This window comes from Anas platyrhynchos, chromosome 25 (assembly GCF_047663525.1).
Source record: "Anas platyrhynchos isolate ZD024472 breed Pekin duck chromosome 25, IASCAAS_PekinDuck_T2T, whole genome shotgun sequence".
Lineage (NCBI taxonomy): Eukaryota > Metazoa > Chordata > Aves > Anseriformes > Anatidae > Anas > Anas platyrhynchos.
This window is the reverse complement of record NC_092611.1, coordinates 8376402-8396195: the sequence shown is the minus strand read 5'-3', so window position 1 is coordinate 8396195 and position 19794 is coordinate 8376402. Positions and strand designations below refer to the sequence as shown.

The 19794-nt window shown below is 48.1% G+C and overlaps 1 long non-coding RNA gene across 1 annotated transcript in view; it reads left to right on the top strand.

The window, feature by feature from the left end:
• LOC119713710 (uncharacterized) overlaps positions 1-19794 on the top strand; it is a 45059-nt gene that overhangs the window by 23920 nt on the left and 1345 nt on the right. The window lies entirely within an intron of this gene.

The window sequence follows — 19794 nt, the reverse complement described above, 5'->3', positions numbered from 1 at the left end:
CCAGTCACGTGTACATTTGGTATTCAAAGGGAAACGCGTCAAGAAAATGCACGAGCAGGCGGGGGAGCGGGGAGACATGGTGCTGGGCTGCTCTATTGAGCCAATTTGTGTGAACTCAGGCCAATTAAGTTTTGCACGGAATTTGTGCCAAATTCAATGGGTTCCAGTGGATTCATTTCTACCAAGGACTTAGGGGAATGAAATATGCCTGGATTGAAAGAGGAAAAATATTCCCACCAAACTATTCAAGACTTTACCCCCTATAGCTTTGCTTTCATGACGATTACTTCCTCCCTGAGTTGGTTCACATGAAAGGCTCCCTTGAAGCTGCTCCTTCAGCTCGCTCGTGGACTAGCATTCAATTCACCAGGAGCAAATTGAAAAGTCTTTTAGAAGAATGCAAAACTAAAACCTCTGTTTTTTTCTTTTTTTTTTTTCTTTTCAGTGAAATCTGGCTACTGTTAGTAAAAGTTGGATTAGAAAAGGTTGTATTTTTGAGCAAAATCATTTTGTTATCTGCATTAACAAAAGTTAGTCACATTTGACTGAAGATGTAATTTGACAAGACAAGTCCTAGCTGTCAGTCAAAGCAGAAGCATATAACACATGGCAGATGCACGACCTGTTAGCGCCTGCCAATGCCATCGCTTGTTTATATGAAACTGTCACCTTTGTAGCTTCAATCTTTGACCAAAAAAAAAAATGCATATATATGTATATACAGGTTCTGAAGGGCAGATTTTAAAGATTGCAGAGAGACATTTAGTTATGTAGAAATAAAATATGAATTTTAATGTGAAGCATTAACATGAGCTCTTTTAGGAATAACTACAGGACTTCATGATGAACGTATTAGAGCGTTGCTTCAGCACAGGTGCCTGCCAGTCTTCATAAATCAGCTGAAACAAGTTAATTCTTCATAAAGGAGGACGAATTTGAATCGCAGGGATGGATGAATGGATACATAATAAAGGAAGAAAAATAATGCGGTGTGCTTGGGTTCTGAGAGGCGGAGAGGGCAGGGCAGGACACGTTCACCCTGGCACTGAACCACTGTGGGTCAGGGATGTCCTCCCTGGGGGAGGCCCCTGCAGAAGGGCTCTGCTGCTCTCTGCAAGCCAAGGGTCCTGCTCTTCTCACAGCGCCATCTCCTCCTCAGCATCCTGCACCAAAGCCAAATTCTGCTCCAAGTCCCAGGTAGTGAAGCGCAGGTCTCAGCCTCCCCAGATCATGTCTTGCTAGCATGGTGCCACCAGCGCCTTGAAGGCTGTCCCCATGCCTGCTCTTCCTCCCAAAAAGAGCTCATGGTGCTCGTGTGTGTGCGTGTTTTCGGGGGCTTGCTGGAGCCAGGCCACCCCCAGGGCTCGCATCAAGGGGTAAGAGGTTTAGTAGGGCTTTTAACCCCAGCAAAAAGCAGCACACCTCAGGGGCAGCTCTTGGTGCCGGTGTCGCTGTAGCTTCCAGGCGTGCTGCTGCAGACACCCGGGATGATGCAAGGACCTTGGAGGTGGCTGTGATGCCACACACCAAACAGCAAGCCCTGGGGAGGTGGTGAGATGCTTGTGACTGGTGTTGGTTGGGAGTGTAGGCACAGGGCGATGCTCCTCTCTATGTGCTTATTTATTAATTTCCCCTGTAGTGTGCTGCTCACGGCAGGGAGTGCTCGTCCTCCCCCGCCCCGCTGGTGAGGTTGCTTCGTTCACTAAGCCTGGTTAAAAGGCAGCTGAAATGTTTTCCTTAGAATATAGCTTGCAGCTGAGCCAGGCTGCTTTTTATTTGTTGTTGATTTTATTGATGTTATTGACTTTTTCATGGGGCACTTTGGGGACGTTCGCATGATAGCATGTGCATGTGCTACAAATTGCTTTATGTTACACAGTGTTTAACTCACGCTCTGCACCAGCGAGAGGGATGTGTTTTTATTAAGAACCTTTTGTAGTAGTTGCCTTTGTTTTTATGATAAAATATATAATGCAGTCATCACCATTGCCTTCCCACTGTGGCGACCGGGTAAGGCAAAATAATGATGTGTCATGTAAGCACTTCCAAGATAGTAACAGAGGTATATAGTGCACAGATACATCGCAAAGAGACTCCTGTGCTGCATAATGCCATTGCAATAGATCGGCAGCATATGGGCAATTTCAGCACGACACGATGGAGATGCAGAAACGGGGCTGTTACTGTGCTGTTGTTCCTAAGCCAAATTTCTGCAAGCAGGACTTTACTCTTAGGTGATCGAATGGTAATTAAGAGGAGTGAAAAGGTCAGAGGAACCTGAATAGTGTGGAATTTCCAAATAGATTTACCAAACCTAGATTGGGGTGCGCCAGCACTGTGCTGGTGGATGTGGCCCAAGTGGGCCAGAGCTGTGGCACCTGCAGCCAGGGAAAGGTCCTCGCTTCGGAGGACAGGGGGAACAAGATGCAGATCAGCTTGGTTGCAGCCTCCCCCTTAAGCCTTTCTTCCCTGCCCTTGCTCTCCCTGCCCTCTTCACCTCTTTGATCTGCTTCTCGTGTGCAGCTTGTCGTGTGGCATTAGATGTTTTTAGCAGAAGTTGTATAGATTGAGCCCTGGTAATGTGATGTTAACACAGCGATGTACACAAACGCTATTAATATTTCAATACGTGGGTGAGGAAAGGGAGAGCATGCTTTTTCCTGTAAATAAAACAGGATCACTTGTTTTCTATTCCAAGACTTGCAGCCTACCTGAAACAGTAATATTTTAAAGTTGATTGGATCTTAAAATTGTAAGAGGTCCCCAGTGGTACGACTTTAGCTGGCATTATCAGCTCAGCCATTGTCTTACGAAGCAATCTCCTATTGAACCATTCTGTGCTCCCTCATCCTTTAAAAATGCACAGCCCAGAAATCGCTCAGTTCTCCAAGGCAGCTCACTAAGACTGTATGGTGATGGTGAGGAATGAAGATGAATATCATCATGCATGTGACCTTGGCAGCAGCCAGCCTTGTCCTTGGGGCTCTCAGCACCTATGAAGGTTTGTTTGCTTTTTTTATTCACCAGGGGCTGGTTGACAGTGACATTCTTCAGTTTGAAAAATACTTCAAAGGAAAGAAGTTGGAGAAGTGTGACAGGGCAGGTAAAATCACTAGGCACACGTGGGGTGGGCCAGCCCATGCCACACAGGGATGGATGGGATGCCTGCAGGTCCCTGCTATGCACTCTGTGCTGTTTTCCCACATCAGAAGTGTTGCAGGGAAGCACAGCCCAGGGGCCGCGGCACTGAGCAAGGAACCCAGCAGCCAGCAGGGCCAGACCCATGGTGAGTGGGTTGTGTCCTCCTGGCAGCCTCTAAAACATCTCGTGGCAAGGAGGATATCTTCAGGTGGAGCCACAGCTTTAGGAGAATGTTCTTCACTTGTATTCTCCTGTGACTCTGCAATTTTTGCATGGTGGAATTGTAGCAGTAGCTTCCAGAAAGCAGTGATAAATTGCTCCGGAAAAGTCTGGACTCATCTGAGTCTTTCTGTGTTGAAAAATGACTTGGAAGAAGAAAAGCAAAGCAAGGGGCAAGGTGTTCTGTAATGATTCACTAAGGGATCACTTGCATTTTCTACAGCTACCTAAAGGAGAAGGAGATTTCTGACAGTAGATGGCTCTTTAGCGGAATAGGAAAAGGCAAAATTATATCAAATGGTTAGAAACAGAACCTGGACAAATTCAGACTAGAAATACGGTACAAACTCTTAGCAGCAAGGTCATAAAACACAGGAACAGTTTACCCAGGGATGGCAGTGCAGCTTCCTGAAGTCTGTAAATCTGCACTAGATATCCATTTCAAAGATTGGCCATAATTCAGGCAGAAGCCACAGTGCTCAATGCAGATATTTCTGCATTTTTGGCCTGTGTGTTATGCAGAGGGTCAGATTAAATGATCAAAATGCTCCCTTCTGACCTGAAGATCCCAGTGCTTCTTCCAGAGCATCTGGTGCTAGCTGGTGTGAAATGCAAGGCGAGATAATCAGCTATTTGTGAAATCCTGGGGTGACTTCGTCTGGCCATCTCCCCGTGCAGGAATGCCCTGAGCAAGGGGTAATTTATGGAAGGGAAGGTGTATGCATTTAAATGTATATGTGAATAACGTACACTTCTAATTCTTATTCTATCAGTTAAGTAGCATACATTTTGCTTTAATTAGAAATTATTTACTGTTGCCTTGCAAAACCCTGTAAGATTTCACTGAATTGTACACTTTCTGTGGCTGGAAGGCAGATTTCCCTCAAACCCATGGTCTCTCCGTCTCCCACTCTGGCTGCCCCTCTCCTGGCAGAGCTCCAGGGTCTCTGCCTCTCGAAGTCACGTACCTGTGCTTATCTGTGCTCAAAACCAGCAGTCTGAATGGTTGTGATCCCTTCTGTCTGGACTGCGTTGCCCCCCATCCTGTCCTCTCCCCATGAGTTCTCAGGAGGAACTCTCCCAGCACGCAGGGATCTGCCTGGCTCACCCCAGCCCCGAGGATGGGCAGAGAGCATGAGGCAATTTCTGGAGGCTGCCTTCGTTTCTACAATGTTAACTCTGCTTTTAATTAGGAAGAATAAAAACCCTGCCAGTTGACTGGGATTTGTAGTGAATTTTCCCTTTGGTTTTCATCTGAGCACCGTGAAACCAGGGCTGTGTGTCTGCAGCTTTTATTTCCAGCTTTAAATAATTCTTCCAAAACATTCTCTCATAAAAACGAGACCAATACTTATGCGTCTATGGTATCTAGGAGACTGGCAGAAATTGTGCTCTGTGTGATTATCCAAAGCAGTTGTCATGTTATTCTCATTGCTAATGGTATATAATTATGTACTAAGGCTCACTCCAGGTAGAGCATCTCAGGGCAGCGAGAACAAACAGCAGAGGACACGGTGAAGACCCCAGGCCAAGCAACTTTGTGCCCTCTGGCAAGGGAAATAATTGTCCCCAAATATGTTGTCTGCATTTTTGCTGCCTGAAATTGAAGTTGATGCATTAGAGAGAGATGGTTTTTCTAGGAAGACTCATCCAAGCTTATCTGAGAGCCCTCCAGCTGGCTCCAGATCCCACCGCAGCGGGTGCGGAGGAGAGGCCGGCCGGAGGCGCCTGTGCCGAGGGACAGGCAGGGACGGGGCATGGAAATCTCAGGCTGCGTTTGCATCGTGCTCCTGGGAATTGCATGCAGGGGTCGAACCCCACGGCTGGCCCCAGGCTCTCCTTAGGTAATGCAGAGCATTTGGGGATTTTGGTGCAGTCAGGCACGGCAGAGCACAGCAGCATCCCGGCTCTGCGGAGGCTGGTGCACACCTCAGTGGCTCTGAGTCTATCAAACGCGCACTGAGCACTCCTGGCTAATTCTGTAAAGCTGTACATGAAAGGAATACATTTCCCCTCTTTTTTTTTTTTTTTTTAACTGATAACCTTTTGTTCTGAAGCGGGTGATTTGATTAGCCTTAGTTTATCTACTCATATTATTGATGATTAGAAAATTGCGCAGACCTTTTAAAAGCTGCCTGTGATATTTGACTAGGTGGATTCTTGTGGGTGTGAGAACGGGTTACAAATAGGATTATGTCTGAAGCACATTTCTTCAGGGGACATCACTACAGAGCTGTAGGCTTGGCTTCTCAGCAGGTATCTTCTGCCTGTGCTGGCCAAGCACTGCATCCAGATTTTTACAGTCCTGATAGCTACAAGTGTGAAAATGGAGGGAATCCCCTTTCAGTGGGAAGATGTAAACATGCTTTGCTCATTTTTCCCCAGCCAATTCCCTGCAGGGAGAAGGGACACCAGGCACGGGGTAGGTACTACACTGGATGATGGAGCCAAGAAGCCAGAGATGAAATATTTATTTTAGAAAGCATGGGAGATAAATCGCCACGTTCTGGGCTGAATAGTCCTTTGAACAAATGGCTCCAGCGTGGCTGTTTGTCTTGCTGACTGCCTGTCCTGCTTGTCTCCCCCCCAAGGAGCAATGAAGCTCAGTGGCCCCAGGAGCTCGGAGCAGGCCCTGGAGGTGCTGCCCCATCCCTGCAGTGCTGGTGAACACCATGTAAATGTGCTTTCCGTCTATTCTCAGCCATCTGCATTTCATCAAACACCACTGGTGTGTGTGCCTGCAGGTGAAAGAGAAGGGGATTTTGTCTAGCTGCCCATCCCATCCTTGTGTTGGTCCTGGCCAGGAGGGCAGGGGAAGGGCCAGAAGCTGGCTGTGGGTGATGCACAGGGCTGCAGGTTACGGGTCCCGGCCCAAGCCCCCGCTAGCTGGAAGACCAAGGTGTCCTAGCAGCGTGAGGCTGAAGGTTTCTCTCTCCCCCAGCCATTTCCAGGCAGAGCAGTGCTTGTGGCCTGAGCTGCGGCTTCTCCTTCCCTTTGCGAATGAGGAACCAAACAGTGCTCGCTTCTGCAGGAGATTCTCTTTCCGTTCTGAAACAAAGGGATTATACCTGTAAAGACAATATGTACCTTTAACACTTCCCTTTGACCACGGGAGCTCTGCGTTCTTAAAATAGCTGCCAAAGAGAAAGCTGTGGGCTCTGAGTGGTGTTTCAGTCCTGGCTTCATTGCCATGGTTCCTGAAAAGACTCGGAGCTGCTTTTCTTTACGCTCGCTCTGCTCTCAGCGCTGCAGATATTTGTATTTGGGAGACACCTCAAGACCAAACGCAGCAACAGCAGCGGCTCCGTTAGCTCAGGGCTGATGGCACCGCTCGCTTCAGTGTGTGTGGCTGTTGTTTTCGGGGTCTGTTCGTGAGCACTGGTTCGAGTATCAAACCTCAGGTGGAGGAAAGGCAGGAGTGTTTATAGCTGTGATTGCAGCTAAACTCTGACAGGCGTCTGTGCACCTCCCATCAGTGGGCTCGTGTATTTTCCATGCCAGACCTGTTGATGTGCTGGATGTGCTGTGCTCGCCCTAGCCCTGTACAGCAACTGGAGCAGGTGATGCTGGATGGGCAGCGCTGATCACAGCAACAAACAGGTCAGGGGAACTCCTGCCCCATCCCTTTTCCCCTGCCATCACAGTTAGCTTCTCTTAGGTGGGAACCCCAGGTGGTCAGTGTTGTCTCACTTCTCACCCAAGCTGTATTTTTTGTCCTTCAGTCCTCCTTCATCCATCATGCTTGTCCATCTTGGCTGTGGTCTGGGGCTGCTGGTGGGCAGAGCTCGCAGTCATGCAGCCCTGGCAGGGGAAAAAAATAAAAATAAAAAAGACAGCTCCTGCCCCAAAGATCTTAGTTAGCAGACAAGAGAAAACAGAAGGACACAACAGGTTGGAAAACTCAGGGGGACAATGAGCTGATACAAATTGTCTGAATAAGCAGCAGGCAAAGCACAGGAGCCTTCCACCAGCTGTTCTCCAGTCCTCTGGGTTTTTTTGAAGGTTTGTTGCAGATATCAATTCAGACATATCCCATCCAAAAAAGGGTTTGGCATCTGCCCTGCAAACAAGCTCATGTCCAGGTATGCCTGCCTGTGTGCAATGAGATCTGACATGGCTGCGGCTGGTGGGGGAGGTAGAACTAAAACACAGAGCCCCCAGAAGGGTTTTTTGTTTTGTTTTTTTTCTGCATGGAATGCTTTATCCCAGAGGAGGTAGTGCTACACATAACACATACCTACCTTTGTACATCGGAGAGCACTTAATTGGGCCCAAAGCAATCAGAGCCTATTGTTTCCTCTACAAACAATGTCAGCCTGAAGTTGCAACTCACCACGAGCTGTCCCCAAAGGGAGCTCGTGTCCGGCTGGTGCAGTATGGATTAAACCAAGCAATCAAAGCCATCATGATCTTACTCTTCCCATCCTGAGCTGTGGCTAGCAGTCTGCTTGCTCATATCCCTAGCACTGGCAGGCTGCTTGTGTGACAGCACGCAGAAGTGAAAGCCTTTTCTCCTTCATTATCAGAAGGAGTTTTATTCTGACTGAAGTGAACAATGCGAGCAGGCGCTGCGGAGCACTGGCTGACGATGAAAAGTTTCTCTTAGCCAACAGAGGTTCCCTTCAAAGGGGCCTGTGAAGAGGTTCCACTATAATTATGGGGAGGAAAATGCCAAGTAACCTAATTAATGTACACACGTATATACATGTATTTATATACTCACACGCATCCCTAAAAACACAGAGAATGAGAGCGCTGCGGAGAAACAGGCAGCGTTTGGTGATGCCGCAGTCCAGGCAGTTAACAGAACTGGCTTCTCTGCTGAAAAGTCACATTTCTGCTGAGCAGAAAGGAAACATGGTTTTATTTTTAACCTGGCTAGCTGAAGGGAAAGGGGAAGGAGTAGTTTGTGCTCAGACCCTGGAGATCCCAGCTCAATTCTTAGCTCTGCCACCAATTCCCCATGTGACCCTAAGCAGGTCACTTAATCTCTTTGCGCTTCATTTCCCCTCTGCAAAGTTTGGAGAGCGCTCTCCTCCCCGCTGCCTGCGCTGGCAGCTCGGGGGCAGGCACTGCTCCTGCTCTGTGCGCCAGAAAACGCCTGGGCTGGGGTGTGTAGGGGGGACCATAAAAAAAACAGTTCAAAGTGATCTAGGGATCTCCACTGCTGTCAGGATGTGCTGCCTTCTGTGGTAAAACCTCTTCAGCATCGCCTCCTTTCCCTCCAGTACAAGGCTTTTATTTTTAAAGCAGTAGTGTTACACCAGATCAGAGCAGATTGGGAACGAACGGACTTCTTGCAGCCTGATACACATACATAATCTTGTTGTTGTTTGCCCATCTGTATCTGTCTGTCTGTTTGCTCTGAAACCATTGTCCTTACAGTAACAGAAAGTCAAATGCTGCCTTGGCCAAATGTGCGTGTTATCAGAAGAGCCTGATGGGTTTATGCTGTGGGCAGTGCTGTGCCAGGGGCTGCAGTGGGGACATGGGAGCTCCCCAAGTGCTCCACGCTCTCAGGGCACCTGGGCTGCTCTGCACACAGACAGGATTCGTGTCCTCAGCCCAGGCACTGCTTCCAGGTGTACTGGGGAAGAAAAACCTGCAAGCGTTCATGTTTTTCTCTTGCTGACTTTTTTCTGATTGAGGGGGATTCTTCCCACCACCCCTGCTGGTTTTATCAAGCAAATAAAACATTGACTTCTGTGATTAAATGCAAAAAAAAAAAAAAAAAAAAAAAAAGCGCCACATGAAATGAACAGAATACCTTTCACTGTAATCTTTGGAGTACGAGTAAGGTTTGGGGACTGCTATTCAGAAGCTCCAGTCTCCATGGCATCACGATTGTATTTTAAGAGGAATGCAAAACCTCCTTAAACAGCTTTGTTCTTAAAGAGGGGAGGGGAGAATAGAGGGGCTTCATCTCGGGGCTCCCTCAGAAAAACACAAGACTGGGTGGGTGCAACACTGCGAGCGGGGGGAGGCCCCTCAGAGCCCCCCTGGCTCTCCAGGAGCTGCTCAGCAAGAGGGATTTCTGTGGTACGTGATGCCAGCTGAAGGCACCCGCTTTATCTTTGTCTTAGGGCAACAAAAGGTATTTCATATGAATTATTTGTTAGTTTTCCTGGCCGTTTACAGCAACCTTCCCTCAGCACGGAGTGCTGCGGAGATAATTACGTGCCACTTAGCTCACTAGCTAATTGGTTTCTTTTTCAAAAGATGTGCTCCTTTAGTCTGTACCACACCGTCTGTCTCGCTAATGACACCCATTGATTGTCTTCCACCCGCCGGTGCTGGGGAGCAGCCGCTCCCTGATTCTGTGTTGGGATGGACATGGCCCAGTGATCTCCCCAAACAGCTGGGAGCGTTCAGGTGCAATCTCTGCCTACCTAACAGCAACCGCAGCATCTGGGGATGGAGCATACAGCAGGCACTGGGACTTATCTGCGTTTTTATTGCCTGCCGCCCTCGCGAGCTGAGTGCCCGGACGGGCGCACATCTGTCTCCTGAGCCGTGCCTCCCTTCGTGCTCGTTGCTGATCTCCATCACCTCTCCCTCGCGATGCCACTTGACACTTGATTGGCAGCTGGCGCCCTGCACAGAGCGCAAAGCCCACCGTTCATGGCTCCTCCAGCACAACAGATAAAACATTGCTTCAGTACCCAGCAATTTATAGCCATTTTGTTCTCATCCATCACTCAGGAAACAGCACGGAGAGGCAGCTCTGCCTGGCAGCAGCGATGGTTCCCTTCTGCCAGAGAGAGCCTCCATCTCCTCTGCTCTGTGCAGAACACCCGGCAATGATCAGAGCCGTGTTGCTCCTTGCCACAGCGGTGTCGGTGGGCAGGTTACGGTGCTCCAGCCTCCCAGGGCAGTGCTGGTCCCTTGGTGATGGGTAACCCGAGGGCAATGGGCTGTTTGCAGACAGGGGGACTCGCCGCTTCTGTGTTTTGTTCTCCCCTCTCTTCCTTCTGCCCGCCCTATTCTGCATTCCCTTCCCCTGTGAGGACAAAGCATCAGGGCATTTTTAAATCTTGCCTGGTTTAATTAGTGAGAACTGGTACCGCTCATCAGCAGCCCAAGTCATGGGAATTTAATTGGATCTGATGACCGGATAAATGGAGGCTTCCCCAGCGGGACCTGGCAGTACCAGCAGATGCAAGGAGGGGTTTTGCTGTTCCCCTGCCACCCCTCTGCCCACTGCTGGGACCCCCACGGTCACAGCGCCCCAGGAGGAGCCGGGTGTCCTCCTCCTCCCTCCTGCAGGAGGCTCTGGGGATGCTGTGGCCGTGCAGGGTGTGGGGTGGCCCGTCCTCGTCGGGGTCATGCATCTGAAACGGCATGCGAGTGCCTGACAAGTGTGTTTTATCAAGGATGGGCAGGATAATTTTGCACGTCCTTGTTTTGTCATTTAGGGCACTTAAAGTGTCACTGAGATTTCACTAGCCTAAAAGCTTATCTGTCAGCATCAGTGAGTTATTCCAGTAAAAGGCTATCATCAACAGCAGCAGGAGGAGGGGGGGAGCTGAAGGTTTTATATTCCAGGTTCTCTGCAGCCAGGCTCGAGCCCTGACTGCAGACCCCGTTATCTCTGCAGCGGTGCCCAGAGCTGGGGGGCAGCACTGGCTGTGGTGCCCGGGGCTGGGCTGCAGCAGCCCTGTGCAGCCATCCAGCCTTGCCTACACGAGCTGCCAGGGATTTTTCTCAGGACTTTGCCATTTCTTAGCCTGTCTTAACGAGGGCGGTGCCACTCCGATGCTGCAGGTTGTCGGCGTGCAGCAAGGACTTCATGAAAGTCAGGGCTGAGCTGGTTGCTGTGCTTGGGAGGGGAAACGGGTCCCAGAGATTTCTAAGGGAACAAAAAATGTGAATGGGCCAGCCTGAAGCAAAGCTATAAGTGAGATGTTCAAGGGTCTTGTTTTCTCTTCGTTTGCTTTGCTGTAGCACGAGATATTTGCTCTCATTTGCACCTATCTACGGTTTACACCCAAATAGCAGCGTGGAAAGGGCGAAGGACTGAGAGGGACATGGAAAGGTGGAGGAGAAATGGTGGGGGGTGGGTGGACAGAAAACCATTGTGTGCTGGCAGGGGAAATTCAGCTGCCTTGTAAAGGAGCTCCCAAGTGAAGAAGTCACTAGCATGGTGCTACCTTTAGCTGCAGGGACTCTTTTTCTGAACACTGAACTGGAAAACAAACTTGCCTTCTGCAGTAAACAAATTTTAATGTGCCGTTAACTATATTTATATGACTTGCTGTCCAAGGAGGTGGCCTTACATACGTATTAAATGGATTTCACCCTGGTACATAAAACTGCTGTGCCATATTTCATTTACTTTGGAAATACAGTGACAGACTGGATCATAAAAAAATATTGTATAAACATGCATAAAATATTTGTTCCAAGTGCAGAAGCAAATAAAAGAGGAGATGAGCTAGAGTGGGAGGCCAGGGGCATGTCAAGCAAGGGAAAACAGGGAATTCAGAGGGGAATCGTAGCAGTGTTATTTGCAACATGGAGTCAATCAAAATAAAAATAGTTTTGTTTCTCTCTGCTGATGACACATTAAGTTTCCCTCTTGGTCTGTGGGCCTTGGCCACCTGGTGTGTATTTATTCATGCCATTCCTGCTGCCACATTCGCTTTGAAAGGCAGAGTGGAACTTACTATTTGCATGCGTGTTGCAACATAAATGGTAAATATTTGCAACAGGTCCTAAAAAGATGAAACGATGTTGTCCCAACAAACCTGGGAGCAGCGCTGCTTTAACCCAGCAGGGCACATGCTCTCTGTCACTTGCCTGTGCTCCCGGGAAAGCTGGAGGTTGTTTTCCCATGGAGTTCTCCTCCCTTCTCCTCTATATGGGAATTTTCCTGTGCCCTCACTGATGGAAATCCCGTGCAGCACAAAGACCCAGAGCATCACCAACAGGCAGAGGAAGACCTTGTTCTGATGCTGGACGGGGACATCAGCTTATCAGCGCCCCTGTCACAGCGCCAGGTGATGGATGCCCTGCCTGGCTGCTCGCTCAGCATCACGGGGCTGGCGTGGCCTCTCGCTGCTCCCCTGTCGCTGGTTATCTGCTGCTGGCTGGCGCCAGACTCGTGCCAGTTCCGATCCTTCCATCATCTGCAGGCGCTGTGCGAGCAGGCAGCAGGTTTCCCTGCACCGGGGCGATGATGTGGTCTCAGGTGGGAGCTGAGCAGTGGCAGAGCAGGGCTGGCAAAACTGCCGCTTTGCTCCAGAGAAGCACCATCAGCATCTCTGCTCAGAGCGCTGCAGCTCCAAGAGCCAGCAAGGATAAAATAAAATAAAAAGGCCAAAACCACTTTTAAAAACTGAAGTACTCATGACCAATGCTTCCCCAAACACTGAAATGATTTTTTTCCACTTTCTTCCTTTCTCTCACCCTTCCTTTCATTTGCAACAGTGAACTGCAGCAGGAAGAAAGGAGAGGAGAAGAGTAGGGCTAAGGGGGCAAAAATGAAAGCTAAAAGGAAAAAACGCACGTTTTGTACTTCTCATTTTTTCTTTTGTCGGGCTAGAAGACAGCATTGAAAAGAGGCTTTCCATTCAAAATGAAATGAAAGTAATGCTGATGGACAGCAATTTTTAGCCTGTGCTCTTTGACATGGGCAGGGAGAGGTCGGTTATCCTGGCGGGAGGAGGCGTTCGTGGCACAAGCGCTCATGTTCACCGGTCCCCTGATGTGTGACACGCTTGGCAGGACGTCAGGACATGGGACATGCCATGAAGGCATGGGCAGGGTCCCCTGGTGGTGTTCAGGGCAGCATCATAAGGCAGGCAGGGCCTGGATGGGGTGGAGGGGCTGTTATGGATGTCTTGTGCACTGCATCCTCAGCGTCTGCTCCCCACGAAACCCAGTTAATGGAAACTGCGTCACTGCCGCCAGCTCTGTGGAGATGCTGATGTGTTGATTGAGAAAACCGTGAAGAAAAATGTTCAGCTGAAGCGTCTGATAAAACTTGAATTTGGTGATGTTTGAGAAGGAAGGTGATACTGTTATTGAAGTGGGCAGAGAGCTGGTTTAAGAACAGGATCATACTTCTGTTGCATTTTTGGTGACATTAAGGGGGGGGGGGGTGTTTCCATCTGGAACAATTGTACATTCAGGGCAAGAATTGCTTTAAAGCCTCAACAGAATAAGTGATGCATTTCTTTTAAACTTGCTTTAGAATTGTATCAGTAATCCATGGTTACATTATTAATATAGTATTAAAAGGACTTGAGGCCTCTCAGCAAATTCCTATTTCAAATAAATAATTACTGGAACCAAGATAATTTATTAAATTAAATTGAAAAACCCAGACACTCTATATTTGCCTTCAAGTAATTTTTTTAACTACCACGTCCAAAAATACACTGTTATTCACGTTGCCATATCCAGAGGCTCTGAACTTGGGCTGGAATGCCAATGTGGCAGCTTGGCACCTTTCATGGACCATGAGACAGCCTCAGTGCTGAGTCTCTTAAGAAGCCTCAGCTGCAATCAGTGTAGGACAGATAAAGATTTGTTTCAAATGAAGCAGCAGACAATTTTGCTGTGATTTGAAGTCCGCAGCCTGGCTCCTGCGCTCTTGGGCAGGGTCCTCATTCTGCATTTCATGTCTTCAGGCAAAGTCATAGATGTACTTTTCTGAATTCGCTTGGAAGTAAACAAACAGAAATCCTTATCATTTCTTACACCTAAAATACATTGGCAGGAACCAAAGGGATGCATTATATATTATGTCATTTGCGTTCCATTTGCCTTTTAAAGAAATGAGAGAGAAAGATGAAAAGGAATGTTTGATGGCGTTCCCTATCATCTCTACAAAAGAGCCTCTGCACTGAAGTGTTGGGCTTCTGCAAGTAACGCCGTGTGATTAAACTTCCATACAGCATGAAAGACCAGGGGAAGAGCAGAAATAGTGCACCACGCTCATTTCAACTCGTTTCTTACCTTCATTTATGCCAGAATAATTTAAAACTAATGTAGGTTCTTGGATGGACACACAATGCCAAATAGCCCAGAAAGTTTCCCTTTGGTAGAAATACTTTAATGGCAGCTTGCACAAGGCTTGGTTGCATCTCATTTGTTGGTCATTTACAAGCAAGTAAATGTTCCAACCAGTTGGTAATTTTTCATAAAGCACTTTGATTAAATAAATAATGAGATTGCGAGTGCAAAATGTTGTTTTATTATTCAAAACCTCTGCAATCATAAGGGTTATATTGATTGAGCTTTCAGAGCGTTATGCACATAAACGCTCGTGTAACTAATACTATCAAAATAAATGTGCCATTCAGAAAAGGAGAGCTGCTCTCAGGCAGGTGTGTGCGGAGAGGTGGCTCACGCCGTTTCCTTCTCCTGTTCCTGCATGGAAGCTGTGCAGTCAGAGGAGAGAGATGCATTTTCAATAGGAGAATGATGAGTGTGAAAGCCACAGACGTTATCAAGGCGCTCCAGAGTCGGTGTTCCAGCGAGAGCTGCTGTTACCTTGTTTGAAGCCGATGCGTTTGATATTTGGTGTCTTCAAATTCCCAGGACGAGCAGGCGGCAGCTCAGCAGCCCGTCCTGCGCCGGGGGGGATGCGGGACTCCCCCGCCTCTCACCGGGGACAGGGAAGCATTGGGCTGAGGGGATCAGGCCCGCTGTGAAGAGAGAATTGAGTGCTTTGGTGGGTTTTATCGCTGGTTTGCCAAGATGCATAACAAATTTGAGCTAAATCAGAACCTCAAAAGATGCCAGTGTTTAAAAACAGGAAAGCTATTGCATAATACAAGAAAATGGGATAAAAATCCTTTATACACTACCGTTACTTCAGAAGCTAGAATAAACAATATTTAAAAATGTATAAACACAGATGGTATGTTTTCCTTAAAAAAAAATGTTTCAAGAAAAAATAAAAGCCTCTTTAAATAGAATAAAATATGAAAAGAAGGAGAAGTAGGTCACAATAAAATAAGTCAAAGTAAGGAAAGGGAAAACTAACAAAATGAAAATCAAAGATAGAGCATATTCCAGCAGCATGCGGTCGTCACAGGGATGTCAGAAGCGTCCCACCAGCAACCCTCGCAGAGCAGGAGCTGCAGGTGCCAGGGTCCCTGCCCTGCCAGGGCTCCAGGGCCAGCAGCACCAGAGCTGTGATGCTGGAGGTGTCCGAGCCCGACTGCAGGTCGTCTGTACTGGTGTACAGTAAATAAACAGAACAGTTACATCACCTAGAAATTACCCAGGAATTGGTGACAAAGGAGAGAGACATTTGAAAGACTCATTTATTTGCACCATTAACCATTTTAACTGCCTCTCTCAAATAACAATCATTCCAACGTTGAGAAGAGCAGGTGTTCAAATAATAAGAGCGATTGAAAAGCCTTGGATGGCCATTATTATTAATACTGATAATAAAAATGAAACAGGGATGCATACACCCTGTGTGCTCTTTTATACCCTTTTGTTTTATAGACTGGTAGGTTTTTTATCTGGGCTATCTCAGGGGAGGGCAGGCAGTAACCGTGGCAGGAGGTGGGAAGACGGTGAGGGGATGGATGCTGCTGGCTGAACGTGCTCAGCAATTATGAAAATACGCTGCTTTGGCCTGGTCTAAACGGAGTGTTTTGCTTGCCAGGCTGTGCTCATAAAGGCTGTAATGAGGTGCATTTGCAACCTTCTTAGTTTTAGTTCGCCGGGCAAGGATCAGCTGTGCTGAAACTTCCTACCACAGTAACCACAGCCATGCTAGAGCAGCGTGTTGCTCGCAGTGTGCCACAAGGTAAAGCAGCAGTACTTGATGTTTGTAAGTCTTTCCGGCTCCTTTTCTCAGCTACAGGGTCTGCTGCTTTGCTTGGTTTCCTGCCTTTTCCCTGAATTGTTGTTTTATGCAAAGCGTCAGCAAAACGGCCATTTTCTTGTGCGAATTGTGTGAATTTGCACATCTTGGTAAATCGGAGCCACTGACGGTCACAGCTGGGCTGGTTTTGCGATGGCCCAGCCCGCTGGCAGCACTCCGTGCCGGGAGGGAAAAGTCCCTCGGTGTGGTGTTGGGCTCCGCAGCAGCTCGTGGGCATGGGGGGAGCTCACCCAGGAGAAATGTGGGGTCCCTGAACGCAGGGGTGCCTGCAGGGGTTGCAGGTAATGTCTGTGCACGGCTGCGTGCAGCCACAGTGGGCTGGAAGCTCCCAAGAACAGCCACGGTTTGAGTTTTTATTTCCCTACATGCCACTCAGCAGGAAGCTTGCACTCCAGGAAAACATTTCTAGCACTTCAAAAGTATTAAAAATGGCTTAAAGGTTGGAGTGATGTGCTCTGATGACAACAACCCCTAATGTGAGCAGAGTTTCCTTATGAAAAGTGAGCTTGAAGATGCTTGTTCCTTCATTTTCCATGCAGAATAAATAACACCCGTGGTCAATTATCTCACAGTGAAAGCTCTGCAGTGAGGACTTACTGCTTAACTGATTCCAGTGATGGAAATAAAAGTTCATTTATCTGATATTAATTTAAAACTATTGCTACTTCTCAGGGAAGAATAAACACACATTTTGTAAAAACAGTGACGACTTACTGCATCCCCATTCCTTGAGCAAGGTGAACACGTACAGCCTGCCTTCCGAAAATGTACCCGATACGGGGGGGATCTTCTGTTAGGGGGTGGGGACCGAAACCCGCCAGGGGATGGAAAATTGAGACAGAAAAACGCAGCTTTGGAATAACACACACCTTCATAACAATGAGAGTAATTAAACACTGGAGCGCTTTAACAAAGGAAATGATAAATTCACCATCGTCTTCAAGTGGAGATTGGATGGGTTCCTAGAAGATAAGCTTTAATTCAAGTGCGTTATTGGGCTCTGTGGTGTTAAATTATGGATAGGATGAGTAACTCCCTGCACCAGGGGAGTGAGGGTGCAATATTCTGACATGTTACCAGAGACGTTGAAGTGTTTAGAAGCAAATCTTGTTGCCACTGGTGTCCGTGTGGATTTTGTCATTGCTGTGGTGGGAGCTGGGCCAGGCTGGTAAGACATCCACAGCCTCCAACTGGAGCCAGTGAGGTGCCCAAACCACGAGCCATGGCAGTGAGGTGCCCGGTGTGTTTGGCAGTGCAAAAAGCCACCTCGTGCACCAGCTGCAGGCATCCTGCCCGCTCTGCCCCATGGCACAATCCCACCAGCTCCAGAGGGGCTTCGCATGGACCTCCAAGGTGTGCAGACGCGCCAGGGGCCTCAGCCTAATCTCGCCCTTAGGCTTTACAAGAGAAGATGGCAGCTCTTGCTCTACAGCTGCTATTTATTCATCCACACTTAAGGCTACGTTTCTTGCTGAATCAAAAGCTTTAGCAGTGAATCTTTGGGCTTTTAAGTTGGAGCCGTTTGATGAGGGCACGGTTGCAGTTTCTCCTTTGCTCTCCTGCCCCAGCAGAGGACTTTCTGCTGGTGGCCAGCAAGGGACAGAGAGCAGACAGTGGGCTGGTGCTCGGGTGGACCCGGTTTCACTGTGAGGACCCAGGCTAAATTCCATGAGCACCCAGACCAGCAAGGAAACGTGGCCCTGTGTTAAGCCTCAGAGTGTGCCCGGGGGCTTAAGGTCTAACGTGAGCTGTGCGCGAATCCCAGTGACTTTGAAAAGGATCTCTTTGACAACTGCTTCTATCAGAAGTGAGTCCAGAACATTGCCAGAGGCTTGCAGAGATTCCAGGTGGCGGTGAGAGGCTGGGAGGTGGCCACAACGTGTGGCAGGTCACTGGTGTGCTGTGGTCGGTGCGCGCCCCCAGCCCAGCAGGGAGCCACTGCTTGGCCCTGGCCTCCTCGGGCAGAGGAGCACTGTGATTGTGGCTCTCAGAGGATTTCTGTGCTGTTTATTGAAGGTGTTTTGTTTTTGGATTGTAGCTTCAGGCTAAATTTCTCTGTGCTGAAACCAGCAGCACCAGCACCTCCAAGCTGTGGAGGTATTGGTTGTCAGGAGAGAGCTTTTTCTTTTCTGAGAATCAGCATTTGGTGTGGTGGCTTTTTTTTTTTTTGGCACCAGGAGCAGGATTAGTGTTGTTGCAGGACAAACAGCAGAAATGCTTTTTATTTTTTTTTTTTATTTTTTTTTTTAATTGAGCCAGTATATTGGTAAAGTGGGGAGTGCTCAGTAGGTAGTGCTCAATGAACCAGTCCTCTGCCTGCCTGTACTTAGCTCCACTCCATATATCCCAGTTTGGTGTGGGAGAAAAGGGGACTGCTGGCACCTCCAGGTGCCCCTGCGGCTGCCCTGTGCCCCTCTGGTGCTGCGGGAGCGAGGATGCAGCCTTACAATGGCACGGGGGGGAACCTCTTGCTCCATTTGGGGGGCTGCCAAGCTCGCTGGCACACAGGGGGAGCAGGCAGGCACAGTGTGGGGGTGTGCAGCTCTCGTGGGCTTCCTGGAGCAGCTCCGGTGACCTGGACACCGACAGAGTGCCTGCCCTGTGCCAACAGCAACAGAGCGAGTGCCACGTTAATATTAATGAGTGGTGAGTGGGTATCGGTGTGGAATCAGCAGCCAGTCATGTTTAGCTGAAACGAAGAGGACGTCTCCGCAGCAATCTGACATTTTTGCCATATGCATAGGAGATAAGATATTTGTGGTGTTATATGTAGGGCTGCGATGTATGAAAGGACGGTTTTATATTCAGATGACTCAAGACGTGATCTTATAAAAGGCCAATATGTAAAACATATGCTGCTTACAAAGTGTGAGCAGAAAAGCAACAGGTTTTTGTTCTGTGTGGGAAAGTAAACATGATAATCTTCCCTTCTCGTATTATTTCAGCAGCAGCATATCAGTACAGACTGTAGTACAAGGCCAGGCTGCAGCAGGGAAACGGAGATCTCTGAAAAACGACTCTTCCAAAACCACTGGGGGGCTATGTGCTTCTTTTTTTCCACGATACCCTTTGCATTCTCAATGAATTAATGTAGAACAGGTGATGACTTTTTTTTTTTTATTTTTTTTATTTGGCCAAATAAAACTCAGAAGACACATTTCTTTTGAAAAGAAATTGTTTCTGCTGGTTTGATCAAATTGACCAGCACTTATTCTCTCATACCGTAACACTATACTGGGGGTGTTCCTCCCCGTCAATTAGAGCATGAACCTGCTGCTCTGGGCTCCGTCCTAAAAAGACGAATGCACAAAATGGTTTAATGAACACATAATGCTCATGTTAAATCAACGTGACTCCTCATGCACTTCTAGTAAACCTTGTACACTGCTTAGCAAGCTTTTAACCTATTCATTCACACTGCCAAGGGAGTAATGGAAGTATCAGATGTCATAAATGGCGTTGAAAATGGGAAAAAGAAGGAAAAAACGAGCAGGAAACAAGAGACAGGCACATGAGTGTGTGAAGGTGCAGCACTGTTTTTTTATTCTGCCCTTGCAGGCAGCTCTCACAGCAATGCATGA